Genomic DNA, 12030 nt, shown 5'->3' with positions numbered 1-12030 from the left:
ACATGAGGAAGTTGGTCATCTTCAGCTGCTGCTGCTTTGTTGGCAGACACGAAGTGATCTGAGAGTCTCACTTTCAACTGCAGGTAATAATCACATCAGGGATTAAGATGTGCACACTACATATCATTCTTTCTCTGCAATTATCTGGTTACATAGAGGAACCGTATGATTCCAGTACCTATATAATGCACATTGTTCACAGATATTGTTGCTTACGGCCAAACCATCCTGAACATACCCGACCTCGTCTGATCTCGGAAGCCAAGCATGGTTGGGCCTGGTTAGTACTTGGATGGGAGACTGCTTGGGAATACCAGGTGCTGTAAGCTTTTTCTCTTCTCTCTACCACCTGCATGTCTTTTGTTGCAATGTCTGATCACCCTGTGACACATGAGGAAGTTGGTCATCTTCAGCTGCTTCTGCTATGTTGGCAGACACGAAGTGATCTGAAAGTCTCAGTTTCAACTGCATGTAATAATCACATCAGGGATGAAGATGTGCCCACTACATATCAGCCTTTCTCGGCAATTATCTGGTTACATAGTGTAACCGTATGATTCCAGTACCTATATAATGCACATTGTTCACAGATATTGTTGCTTACGGCCACACCACCCTGAATATGCCCGACCTCGTCTGATCTCGGAAGCCAAGCAGGGTTGGGCCTGGTTAGTACTTGGATGGGAGACTATTTGGGAATACCAGGTGCTGTAAGCTTTTTCTCTTCTCTCTAGCACCTGCATGTCTTTTGTTGCAACGTCTGATCACCCTGTGACACATGAGGAAGTTGGTCATCTTCAGCTGCTGCTGCTTTGTTGGCAGACACGAAGTGATCTGAGAGTCTCAGTTTCCACTGGAGAGAATAATCACGACAGGGAAGAAGATGTGCCCAATACGCATCAGCATTTCTCTGCAATTATCTGGTTACATCGAGAAACTGTATGATTCCAGTACCGATATAATGCACATTTGTCACAGATATTGTTGCTTACGGCCACACCACCCTGAATATGACCAACCTCGTCTGATCTCGGAAGCCAAGCAGGGTTGGGCCTGGTTAGTACTTGGATGGGAGACCGCTTGGGAATACCAGGTGCTGTAAGCTTTTTCTCTTTTCTCTACCACATGCATGTCTTTTGTTGCAACGTCTGATCACCCTGTGACACATGAGGAAGTTGGTCATCTTCAGCTGCTGCTGCTTTTTTGGCAGACACGAAGTGATCTGAGAGTCTCAGTTTCAACTACAGGTAGTAATCACATCAAGGATGAAGATATGCCCACTACATATCAGCCTTTCTCGGCAATTATCTGGTTACATAGAGGAACCGTATGATTCCAGTACCTATATAAGGCACATTGTTCACAGATATTGTTGCTTACGGCCACACCACCCTGAACATACCCGACCTCGTCTGATCTCGGAAGCCAAGCAGGGTTGGGCCTGGTTAGTACTTGGATGGGAGACTACTTTGGAATACCAGGTGCTGTAAGCTTTTTCTCTTCTCTCTACCACCTGCATGTCTTTTGTTGCAACGTCTGATCACCCTGTGACACATGAGGAAGTTGGTCATCTTCAGCTGCTGCTGCTTTGTTGGCAGACACGAAGTGATCTGAGAGTCTCAGTTTCAACTGCAGGTAATAATCACATCAGGGATGAACATGTGCCCACTACATATCAGCCTTTCTCGGCAATTATCTGGTTACATAGAGGAACTGTATGATTCCAGTACCTATATAATGCACATTTGTCACAGACATTGTCGCTTATGGCCAAACCACCCTGAACATGCCCGACCTCGTCTGATCTCGGAAGCCAAGCAGGGTTGGGCCTGTTTAGTACTTGGATAGGAGACTACTTGGGAATACCAGGTGCTGTAAGCTTTTTTTCTTCTCTCTACCATCTACATGTCTTTTGTTGCAACGTCTGATCACCATGTGACACATGAGGAAGTTGGTCATCTTCAGCTGCTGCTGCTTTGTTGGCAGACACGAAGTGATCTGAGAGTCTCAGTTTCAACTGCAGATAATAATCACGACAGGGAAGAAGATGTGCCCACTACAAGTTAGCCTTTCTCGGCAATTATCTGGTTACATAGAGTAACCGTATGATTCCAGTACCTATATAATGCACATTTGTGACAGACATTGTTGCTTACAGCCACACCACCCTGAATATGCCCGATCTCGGAAGCCAAGCAGGGTTGGGCCTGGTTAGTACTTGGATGGGAGACCGCTTGGGAATACCAGGTGCTGTAAGCTTTATCCCTTCTCTCTACCACATGCATGTCTTTTGTTGCAACGTCTGATCACCCTGTGACACATGAGGAAGTTGGTCATCTTCAGCTGCTGCTGCTTTGTTGGCAGACACGAAGTGATCTGAGAGTCTCAGTTTCAACTGCAGGTAATAATCACATCAGGGATGAACATGTGCCCACTACATATCAGCCTTTCTCGGCAATTATCTGGTTACATAGAGGAACTGTATGATTCCAGTACCTATATAATGCACATTTGTCACAGACATTGTCGCTTATGGCCAAACCACCCTGAACATGCCCGACCTCGTCTGATCTCGGAAGCCAAGCAGGGTTGGGCCTGTTTAGTACTTGGATAGGAGACTACTTGGGAATACCAGGTGCTGTAAGCTTTTTTTCTTCTCTCTACCATCTACATGTCTTTTGTTGCAACGTCTGATCACCATGTGACACATGAGGAAGTTGGTCATCTTCAGCTGCTGCTGCTTTGTTGGCAGACACGAAGTGATCTGAGAGTCTCAGTTTCAACTGCAGATAATAATCACGACAGGGAAGAAGATGTGCCCACTACAAGTTAGCCTTTCTCGGCAATTATCTGGTTACATAGAGTAACCGTATGATTCCAGTACCTATATAATGCACATTTGTGACAGACATTGTTGCTTACAGCCACACCACCCTGAATATGCCCGATCTCGGAAGCCAAGCAGGGTTGGGCCTGGTTAGTACTTGGATGGGAGACCGCTTGGGAATACCAGGTGCTGTAAGCTTTATCCCTTCTCTCTACCACATGCATGTCTTTTGTTGCAACGTCTGATCACCCTGTGACACATGAGGAAGTTGGTCATCTTCAGCTGCTGCTGCTTTGTTGGCAGACACGAAGTGATCTGAGAGTCTCAGTTTCAACTGCAGGTAATAATCACATCAGGGATTAAGATGTGCCCACTACATATCAGCCTTTCTCTGCAATTATCTGGTTACATAGAGGAACCGTATGATTCCAGTACCTATATAATGCACATTTGTGACAGACATTGTTGCTTACGGCCACACCACCCTGAATATGCCCGACCTCGTCTGATCTCGGAAGCCAAGCAGGGTTGGGCCTGGTTAGTACTTGGATGGGAGACTTCTTGGGAATACCACGTGCTGTAAGCTTTTTCTCTTCTCTCTACCACCTGCATGTCTTTTGTTGCAACGTCTGATCACCCTGTGACACATGAGGAAGTTGGTCATCTTCAGCTTCTGCTGGATTGTTGGCAGACACGAAGTGATCGGCGAGTCTCAGTTTCAACTGCAGGTAATATTCACATCAGGGATTAAGATGTGCCCACTACATATCAGCCTTTCTCTGCAATTATCTGGTTACATAGAGGAACCGTATGATTCCAGTACCTATATAATGCACATTGTTCACAGATATTGTTGCTTACGGCCACACCACCCTGAATATGCCCGACCTCGTCTGATCTCGGAAGCCAAGCAGGGTTGGTCCTGGTTAGTACTTGGATGGGAGACTACTTGGGAATACCAGGTGCTGTAAGCTTTTTTTCTTCTCTCTACCATCTACATGTCTTTTGTTGCAACGTCTGATCACCGTGTGACACATGAGGAAGTTGGTCATCTTCAGCTGCTGCTGCTTTTTGGCAGACACGAAGTGATCTGAGATTCTCAGTTTCAACTGCAGATAATAATCACGACAGGGAAGAAGATGTGCCCACTACAAGTTAGCCTTTCTCGGCAATTATCTGGTTACATAGAGTAACCGTATGATTCCAGTACCTATATAATGCACATTGTTCACAGATATTGTTGCTTACGGCCACACCACCCTGAATATGCCCGACCTCGTCTGATCTCGGAAGCCAAGCAGGGTTGGGCCTAGTTAGTACTTGGATGGGAGACCGCTTGGGAATACCAGGTGCTGTAAGCTTTTTCTCTTCTCTCTACCACATGCATGTCTTTTGTTGCAACGTCTGATCACCCTGTGACACATGAGGAAGTTGGTCATCTTCAGCTGCTGCTGCTTTTTGGCAGACACGAAGTGATCTGAGATTCTAAGTTTCAACTGCAGATAATAATCACGTCAGGGAAGAAGATGTGCCCACTACAAGTTAGCCTTTCTCTGCAATTATCTGATTACATAGAGGAACTGTATGATTCCAGTACCGATATAATGCACATTTGTCACAGACATTGTTGCTTACGGCCACACCACCCTGAACATGCCCGACCTCGTCTGATCTCAGAAGCCAAGCAGGGTTGGGCCTGGTTAGTACTTGTATGGGAGACCGCTTGGGAATACCAGGTGCTGTAAGCTTTTTCTCTTCTCTCTACCACCTGCATGTCTTTTGTTGCAACGTCTGATCACCCTGTGACACATGAGGAAGTTGGTCATCTTCAGCTGCTGCTGCTTTGTTGGCAGACACGAAGTGATCTGAGATTCTCAGTTTCAACTGCAGGTAATAATCACATCAGGGATGAAGATGTGCCCACTACATATCAGCCTTTCTCAGCAATTATCTGGTTACATAGTGTAACCGTATGATTCCAGTACCTATATAATGCACATTTGTGACAGACATTGTTGCTTACAGCCACACCACCCTGAATTTGCCCGACCTCGTCTGATCTCGGAAGCCAAGCAGGGCTGGGCCTGGTTAGTACTTGGATGGGAGACCGCTTGGGAATACCAGGTGCTGTAAGCTTTTTCTCTTCTCTCTACCACCTGCATGTCTTTTGTTGCAACGTCTGATCACCCTGTGACACATGAGGAAGTTGGTCATCTTCAGCTGCTGCTGCTTTGTTGGCAGACACGAAGTGATCTGAGAGTCTCAGTTTCAACTACAGGTAGTAATCACATCAAGGATGAAGATATGCCCACTACATATCAGCCTTTCTTGGCAATTATCTGGTTACATAGAGGAACTGTATGATTCCAGTACCTATATAATTCACATTTGTCACAGACATTGTCGCTTACGGCCAAACCACCCTGAACATGCCCGACCTCGTCTGATCTCGGAAGCCAAGCAGGGTTGGGCCTGGTTAGTACTTGGATGGGAGACTACTTGGGAATACCAGGTGCTGTAAGCTTTTTCTCTTCTCTCTACCACGTGCATGTCTTTTGTTGCAACGTCTGATGACCCTGTGACACATGAGGAAGTTGGTCATCTTCAGCTGCTGCTGCTTTGTTGGCAGACACGAAGTGATCTGAGAGTCTCAGTTTCCGCTGGAGAGAATAATCACGACAGGGAAGAAGATGTGCCCACTACATATCAGCCTTTCTCGGCAATTATCTGGTTACATAGAGGAACTGTATGATTCCAGTACCTATATAATTCACATTTGTGACAGACATTGATGCTTACGGCCACACCACCCTGAACATGCCCGACGTCATCGCATCTAGGAAGCCAAGCAGGGTTGGGCCTGGTTAGTAGTTGGATGGGATACCGCTTGGGAATACCAGGTGCTGTAAGCTTTTTCTCTTCTCTCTACCACATGCATGTCTTTTGTTGCAACGTCTGATCACCCTGTGACACATGAGGAAGTTGGTCATCTTCAGCTGCTGCTGCTTTGTTGGCAGACACGAAGTGATCTGAGAGTCTCAGTTTCAACTGCAGGTAATAATCACATCAGGGATTAAGATGTGCCCACTACATATCATTCTTTCTCGGCAATTATCTGGTTACATAGTGTAACCGTATGATTCCAGTACCTATATAATTCACATTTGTGACAGACATTGTTGCTTACAGCCACACCACCCTGAATTTGCCCGACCTCGTCTGATCTCGGAAGCCAAGCAAGGTTGGGCCTGGTTAGTACTTGGATGGGAGACCGCTTGGGAATACCAGGTGCTGTAAGCTTTTTCTCTTCTCTCTACCACATGCATGTCTTTTGTTGCAACGTCTGATCACCCTGTGACACATGAGGAAGTTGGTCATCTTCAGCTGCTGCTGCTTTTTGGCAGACACGAAGTGATCTGAGATTCTAAGTTTCAACTGCAGATAATAATCACGTCAGGGAAGAAGATGTGCCCACTACAAGTTAGCCTTTCTCTGCAATTATCTGATTACATAGAGGAACTGTATGATTCCAGTACCGATATAATGCACATTTGTCACAGACGTTGTTCCTTACGGCCACACCACCCTGAACATGCCCGACCTCGTCTGATCTCAGAAGCCAAGCAGGGTTGGGCCTGGTTAGTACTTGGATGGGAGACCGCTTGGGAATACCAGGTGCTGTAAGCTTTTTCTCTTCTCTCTACCACCTGCATGTCTTTTGTTGCAACGTCTGATCACCCTGTGACACATGAGGAAGTTGGTCATCTTCAGCTGCTGCTGCTTTGTTGGCAGACACGAAGTGATCTGAGAGTCTCAGTTTCAACTGCAGGTAATAATCACATCAGGGATGAAGATATGCCCACTACATATCAGCCTTTCTTGGCAATTATCTGGTTACATAGAGTAACCGTATGATTCCAGTACCTATATAATGCACATTTGTGATAGACATTGTCGCTTACGGCCAAACCACCCTAAACATGCCCGACCTCGTCTGATCTCGGAAGCCAAGCAGGGTTGGGCCTGGTTAGTACTTGGGTGGGAGACTACTTGGGAATACCAGGTGCTGTAAGTTTTTTCTCTTCTCTCTAGCACCTGCATGTCTTTTGTTGCAACGTCTGATCACCCTGTGACACATGAGGAAGTTGGTCATCTTCAGCTGCTGCTGCTTTGTTGGCAGACACGAAGTGATCTGAGTTTCTAAGTTTCAACTGCAGATAATAATCACGTCAGGGAAGAAGATGTGCCCACTACAAGTTAGCCTTTCTCGGCAATTATCTGGTTACATAGTGTAACCGTATGATTCCAGCACCTATATAATAGACATTTGTGACAGACATTGTTGTTTACAGCCACACCACCCTGAATATGCCTGACCTCGTCTGATCTCGGAAGCCAAGCAGGGTTGGGCCTGGTTAGTACTTGGATGGGAGACCGCTTGGGAATACCAGGTGCTGTAAGCTTTTTCTCTTCTCTCTACCACATGCATGTCTTTTGTTACAACGTCTGATCACCCTGTTACACATGAGGAAGTTGGTCATCTTCAGCTGCTGCTGCTTTGTTGGCAGACACGAAGTTATCTTAGAGTCTCAGTTTCAACTGCAGGTAATAATCACATCAGGGATGAAGATGTGCCCACTACATATCAGCCTTTCTCGGCAATTATCTGGTTACATAGAGTAACCGTATGATTCCAGTACCTATATAATGCACATTTGTGACAGACATTGTTGCTTACAGCCACACCACCCTGAATTTGCCCGACGTCATCGGATCTAGGAAGCCAAGCAGGGTTGGGCCTGGTTAGTAGTTGGATGGGAGACCGCTTGGGAATACCAGGTGCTGTAAGCTTTTTCTCTTCTCTCTACCACCTGCATGTCTTTTGTTGCAACGTCTGATCACCCTGTGACACGTGAGGAAGTTGGTCATCTTCAGCTGCTGCTGCTTTGTTGGCAGACACGAAGTGATCTGAGATTCTCAGTTTCAACTACAGATAATAATCACGTCAGGGAAGAAGATGTGCCCACTACAAGTTAGCCTTTCTCGGCAATTATCTGGTTACATAGAGTAACCGTATGATTCCAGTACCTATATAATGCACATTGTTCACAGATATTGTTCCTTACGGCCACACCACCCTGAATATGCCCGACCTCGTCTGATCTCGGAAGCCAAGCAGGGTTGGGCCTGATTAGTCCTTGGAAGGGAGACTGCTTGGGAATACCAGGTGCTGTAAGCTTTTTCTCTTCTCTCTACCACCTGCATGTCTTTTGTTGCAACGTCTGATCACCCTGTGACACATGAGGAAGTTGGTCATCTTCAGCTGCTGCTGCTTTGTTGGCAGACACGAAGGGATCTGAGAGTCTCAGTTTCAACTGCAGGTAATAATCACATCAGGGATGAAGATGTGCCCACTACAAGTTAGCCTTTCTCGGCAATTATCTGGTTACATATTGTAACCGTATGATTCCAGTACCTATATAATGCACATTGTTCACAGATATTGTTGCTTACGGCCACACCACCCTGAATATGCCCGACCTCGTCTGATCTCGGAAGCCAAGCAGGGTTGGGCCTGGTTAGTACTTGGATGGGAGACCGCTTGGGAATACCAGGTGCTGTAAGCTTTTTCTCTTCTCTCTACCACCTGCATGTCTTTTGTTGCAACGTCTGATCACCATGTGACTCATGAGGAAGTTGGTCATCTTCAGCTGCTGCTGCTATGTTGGCAGACACAAAGTGATCTGAGATTCTCAGTTTCAACTGCAGATAATAATCACGACAGGGAAGAAGATGTGCCCACTACATATCAACCTTTCTCGGCAATCATCTGGTTACATAGAGGAACTGTATGATTCCAGTACCGATATAATGCACATTTGTCACAGACATTGTTGCTTACGGCCACACCACCCTGAACATGCCCGACCTCGTCTGATCTCGGAAGCCAAGCAGGGCTGGGCCTGGTTAGTACTTGGATGGGAGACAGCTTGGGAATACCAGGTTCTGTAAGCTTTTTCTCTTCTCTCTACCACATGCATGTCTTTTGTTGCAACGTCTGATCACCCTGTGACACATGAGGAAGTTGGTCATCTTCAGCTGCTGCTGGATTGTTGGCAGACACAAAGTGATCTGAGAGTCTCAGTTTCAACTGCAGGTAATAATCACATCAGGGATGAAGATGTGCCCACTACATATCAGCCTTTCTCTGCAATTATCTGGTTACATAGAGTAACTGTATGATTCCAGTACCTATATAATGCACATTTGTCACAGACATTGTTGCTTACGGCCACACCACCCTGAACATGCCCGACCTCGTCTGATCTAGGAAGCCAAGCAGGGTTGGGCCTGGTTAGTACTTGGATGGGAGACCGCTTGGGAATACAAGGTGCTGTAAGCTTTTTCTCTTCTCTCTACCACATGCATGTCTTTTGTTGCAACGTCTGATGACCCTGTGACACATGAGGAAGTTGGTCATCTTCAGCTGCTGCTGCTTTGTTGGCAGACACGAAGTGATCTGAGAGTCTCAGTTTCCGCTGGAGAGAATAATCACGACAGGGAAGAAGATGTGCCTAATCCGCATCAGCCTTTCTCAGCAATTATCTGGTTACATAGAGTAACCGTATGATTCCAGTACCTATATAATGCACATTTGTGACAGACATTGTTGCTTACAGCCACACCACCCTGAATATGCCCGACCTCGTCTGATCTCGGAAGCCAAGCAGGGTTGGGCCTGGTTAGTACTTGGATGGGAGACTACTTGGGAATACCAGGTGCTGTAAGTTTTTTCTCTTCTCTCTACCACCTGCATGTCTTTTGTTGCAACGTCTGATCACCCTGTGACACATGAGGAAGTTGGTCATCTTCAGCTGCTGCTGCTTTGTTGGCAGACACGAAGTGATCTGAGAGTCTCAGTTTCAACTACAGATAATAATCACATCAGGGATGAAGATGTGCCCACTACAAGTTAGCCTTTCTCGGCAATTATCTGGTTACATCGAGGAACTGTATGATTCCAGTACCTATATATTGCACATTTGTCACAGACATTGTTGCTTACGGCCACACCACCCTGAATATGCCCGACCTCGTCTGATCTCGGAAGCCAAGCAGGGTTGGGCCTGGTTGTTACTTGGATGGGAGACTACTTGGGAATACCAGGTGCTGTAAGCTTTTTCTCTTCTCTCTACCACGTGCATGTCTTTTGTTGCAACGTCTGATCACCATGTGACACATGAGGAAGTTGGTCATCTTCAGCTGCTGCTGCTTTGTTGGCAGACACGAAGTGATCTGAGAGTCTCAGTTTCAACTGCAGGTAATAATCACATCAGGGATGAAGATGTGCCCACTACAAGTTAGCCTGTCTCGGCAATTATCTGATTACATAGAGGAACTTTATGATTCCAGTACCGATATAATGCACATTTGTCACAGACATTGTTGCTTACAGCCACACCACCCTGAATTTGCCCGACCTCGTCTGATCTCGGAAGCCAAGCAAGGTTGGGCCTGGTTAGTACTTGGATGGGAGACCGCTTGGGAATACCAGGTGCTGTAAGCTTTTTCTCTTCTCTCTACCACCTGCATGTCTTTTGTTGCAACGTCTGATCACCCTGTGACACATGAGGAAGTTGGTCATCTTCAGCTGCTGCTGCTTTGTTGGCAGACACGAAGTGATCTGAGAGTCTCAGTTTCAACTGCAGGTAATAATCACATCAGGGATGAAGATGTGCCCACTACATATCAGCCTTTCTCGGCAATTATCTGGTTACATAGAGTAACCGTATGATTCCAGTACCTATATAATGCACATTTGTGACAGACGTTGTTGCTTACAGCCACACCACCCTGAATTTGCCCGACCTCGTCTGATCTCGGAAGCCAAGCAAGGTTGGGCCTGGTTAGTACTTGGATGGGAGACCGCTTGGGAATACCAGGTGCTGTAAGCTTTTTCTCTTCTCTCTACCACATGCATGTCTTTTGTTGCAACGTCTGATCACCCTGTGACACATGAGGAAGTTGGTCATCTTCAGCTGCTGCTGCTTTGTTGGCAGACACGAAGTGATCTGAGAGTCTCAGTTTCAACTGCAGGTAATAATCACATCAGGGATGAAGATGTGCCCACTACATATCAGCCTTTCTCTGCAATTATCTGGTTACATAGTGTAACCGTATGATTCCAGTACCTATATAATGCACATTGTTCACAGATATTGTTGCTTACGGCCACACCACCCTGAACATGCCCGACCTCATCTGATCTCGGAAGCCAAGCAGGGTTGGGCCTGGTTAGTACTTGGGTGGGAGACTACTTGGGAATACCAGGTGCTGTAAGCTTTTTCTCTTCTCTCTACCACCTACATGTCTTTTGTTGCAACGTCTGATCACCCTGTGACACATGAGGAAGTTGGTCATCTTCAGCTGCTGCTGCTTTGTTGGCAGACACAAAGTGATCTGAGAGTCTCAGTTTCAACTGCAGGTAATAATCACATCAGGGATGAAGATGTGCCCACTACATATCAGCCTTTCTTGGCAATTATCTGGTTACATAGAGGAACTGTATGATTCCAGTACCTATATAATGCACATTTGTCACAGACATTGTTGCTTACGGCCACACCACCCTGAACATGCCCGACCTCGTCTGATCTAGGAAGCCAAGCAGGGTTGGTCCTGGTTAGTACTTGGATGGGAGACTACTTGGGAATACCAGGTGCTGTAAGCTTTTTCTCTTCTCTCTACCACATGCATGTCTTTTGTTGCAACATCTGATCACCCTGTGACACATGAGGAAGTTGGTCATCTTCAGCTGCTGCTGCTTTGTTGGCAGACACGAAGTGATCTGAGATTTTAAGTTTCAATTGCAGATAATAATCACGTCAGGGAAGAAGATGTGCCCACTACAAGTTAGCCTTTCTCGGCAATTATCTGGTTACATACTGTAACCGTATGATTCCAGTACCTATATAATGCACATTGTTCACAGATATTGTTGCTTACGGCCACACCACCCTGAACATGCCCAACCTCGTCTGATCTCGGAACCCAAGCAGGGTTGGACCTGGTTAGTACTTGGATGGGAGACTGCTTATGAATACCAGGTGCTGGAAGCTTTTTCTCTTCTCTCTACCACCTGCATGTCTTTTGTTGCAACGTCTGATCACCATGTGACACATGAGGAAGTTGGTCATCTTCAG

At 46.3% G+C, this 12030-nt stretch overlaps 1 protein-coding gene, 19 non-coding genes and 12 pseudogenes across 20 annotated transcripts in view; 31 read left to right on the top strand and 1 right to left on the bottom strand.

The window, feature by feature from the left end:
* The window catches only part of LOC140296301 (uncharacterized), a 173703-nt gene that overhangs the window by 139890 nt on the left and 21783 nt on the right, over positions 1–12030 (bottom strand). The gene's annotated exons all lie outside the window — the stretch shown is intronic.
* On the top strand, positions 211–329 carry LOC140298336 (5S ribosomal RNA). The gene has a single exon (XR_011913993.1). It is a non-coding gene; the product is annotated as a 5S ribosomal RNA (ribosomal RNA).
* LOC140287600 (5S ribosomal RNA) lies at positions 599–717 on the top strand. The gene has a single exon (XR_011911746.1). It is a non-coding gene; the product is annotated as a 5S ribosomal RNA (ribosomal RNA).
* LOC140299301 (5S ribosomal RNA) lies at positions 987–1105 on the top strand (annotated as a pseudogene).
* Positions 1375–1493, top strand: LOC140289967 (5S ribosomal RNA). Its single transcript, XR_011912306.1, has one exon. It is a non-coding gene; the product is annotated as a 5S ribosomal RNA (ribosomal RNA).
* LOC140297401 (5S ribosomal RNA) lies at positions 1763–1881 on the top strand. The gene has a single exon (XR_011913139.1). It is a non-coding gene; the product is annotated as a 5S ribosomal RNA (ribosomal RNA).
* Positions 2151–2259, top strand: LOC140302031 (5S ribosomal RNA; annotated as a pseudogene).
* LOC140297400 (5S ribosomal RNA) lies at positions 2529–2647 on the top strand. Its single transcript, XR_011913138.1, has one exon. It is a non-coding gene; the product is annotated as a 5S ribosomal RNA (ribosomal RNA).
* Positions 2917–3025, top strand: LOC140302024 (5S ribosomal RNA; annotated as a pseudogene).
* LOC140298414 (5S ribosomal RNA) lies at positions 3295–3413 on the top strand. The gene has a single exon (XR_011914063.1). It is a non-coding gene; the product is annotated as a 5S ribosomal RNA (ribosomal RNA).
* On the top strand, positions 3683–3801 carry LOC140297744 (5S ribosomal RNA). Its single transcript, XR_011913453.1, has one exon. It is a non-coding gene; the product is annotated as a 5S ribosomal RNA (ribosomal RNA).
* On the top strand, positions 4070–4188 carry LOC140288884 (5S ribosomal RNA). Its single transcript, XR_011912202.1, has one exon. It is a non-coding gene; the product is annotated as a 5S ribosomal RNA (ribosomal RNA).
* On the top strand, positions 4457–4575 carry LOC140298172 (5S ribosomal RNA). Its single transcript, XR_011913843.1, has one exon. It is a non-coding gene; the product is annotated as a 5S ribosomal RNA (ribosomal RNA).
* LOC140318185 (5S ribosomal RNA) lies at positions 4845–4963 on the top strand. The gene has a single exon (XR_011917817.1). It is a non-coding gene; the product is annotated as a 5S ribosomal RNA (ribosomal RNA).
* On the top strand, positions 5233–5351 carry LOC140318749 (5S ribosomal RNA). The gene has a single exon (XR_011917901.1). It is a non-coding gene; the product is annotated as a 5S ribosomal RNA (ribosomal RNA).
* Positions 5621–5739, top strand: LOC140278006 (5S ribosomal RNA; annotated as a pseudogene).
* LOC140297323 (5S ribosomal RNA) lies at positions 6009–6127 on the top strand. The gene has a single exon (XR_011913067.1). It is a non-coding gene; the product is annotated as a 5S ribosomal RNA (ribosomal RNA).
* On the top strand, positions 6396–6514 carry LOC140298746 (5S ribosomal RNA). Its single transcript, XR_011914364.1, has one exon. It is a non-coding gene; the product is annotated as a 5S ribosomal RNA (ribosomal RNA).
* LOC140299384 (5S ribosomal RNA) lies at positions 6784–6902 on the top strand (annotated as a pseudogene).
* Positions 7172–7290, top strand: LOC140290611 (5S ribosomal RNA). Its single transcript, XR_011912372.1, has one exon. It is a non-coding gene; the product is annotated as a 5S ribosomal RNA (ribosomal RNA).
* Positions 7560–7678, top strand: LOC140290307 (5S ribosomal RNA; annotated as a pseudogene).
* Positions 7948–8066, top strand: LOC140269854 (5S ribosomal RNA; annotated as a pseudogene).
* On the top strand, positions 8336–8454 carry LOC140292685 (5S ribosomal RNA). The gene has a single exon (XR_011912589.1). It is a non-coding gene; the product is annotated as a 5S ribosomal RNA (ribosomal RNA).
* LOC140303702 (5S ribosomal RNA) lies at positions 8724–8842 on the top strand (annotated as a pseudogene).
* LOC140302907 (5S ribosomal RNA) lies at positions 9112–9230 on the top strand (annotated as a pseudogene).
* Positions 9500–9618, top strand: LOC140293905 (5S ribosomal RNA). Its single transcript, XR_011912721.1, has one exon. It is a non-coding gene; the product is annotated as a 5S ribosomal RNA (ribosomal RNA).
* Positions 9888–10006, top strand: LOC140299777 (5S ribosomal RNA; annotated as a pseudogene).
* Positions 10276–10394, top strand: LOC140297322 (5S ribosomal RNA). Its single transcript, XR_011913066.1, has one exon. It is a non-coding gene; the product is annotated as a 5S ribosomal RNA (ribosomal RNA).
* On the top strand, positions 10664–10782 carry LOC140297321 (5S ribosomal RNA). The gene has a single exon (XR_011913065.1). It is a non-coding gene; the product is annotated as a 5S ribosomal RNA (ribosomal RNA).
* LOC140298567 (5S ribosomal RNA) lies at positions 11052–11170 on the top strand. Its single transcript, XR_011914207.1, has one exon. It is a non-coding gene; the product is annotated as a 5S ribosomal RNA (ribosomal RNA).
* LOC140307235 (5S ribosomal RNA) lies at positions 11440–11558 on the top strand (annotated as a pseudogene).
* LOC140294366 (5S ribosomal RNA) lies at positions 11828–11946 on the top strand (annotated as a pseudogene).

Source organism: Leuresthes tenuis, unplaced genomic scaffold (genome assembly GCF_036924035.1).
Source record: "Leuresthes tenuis unplaced genomic scaffold, fLeuTen1.0.hap1 SCAF_1, whole genome shotgun sequence".
Classification (NCBI taxonomy): Eukaryota; Metazoa; Chordata; class Actinopteri; order Atheriniformes; family Atherinopsidae; genus Leuresthes; species Leuresthes tenuis.
The sequence above is the reverse complement of the archived record's forward strand: the minus strand, read 5'-3'. Positions and strand labels throughout refer to the sequence as shown.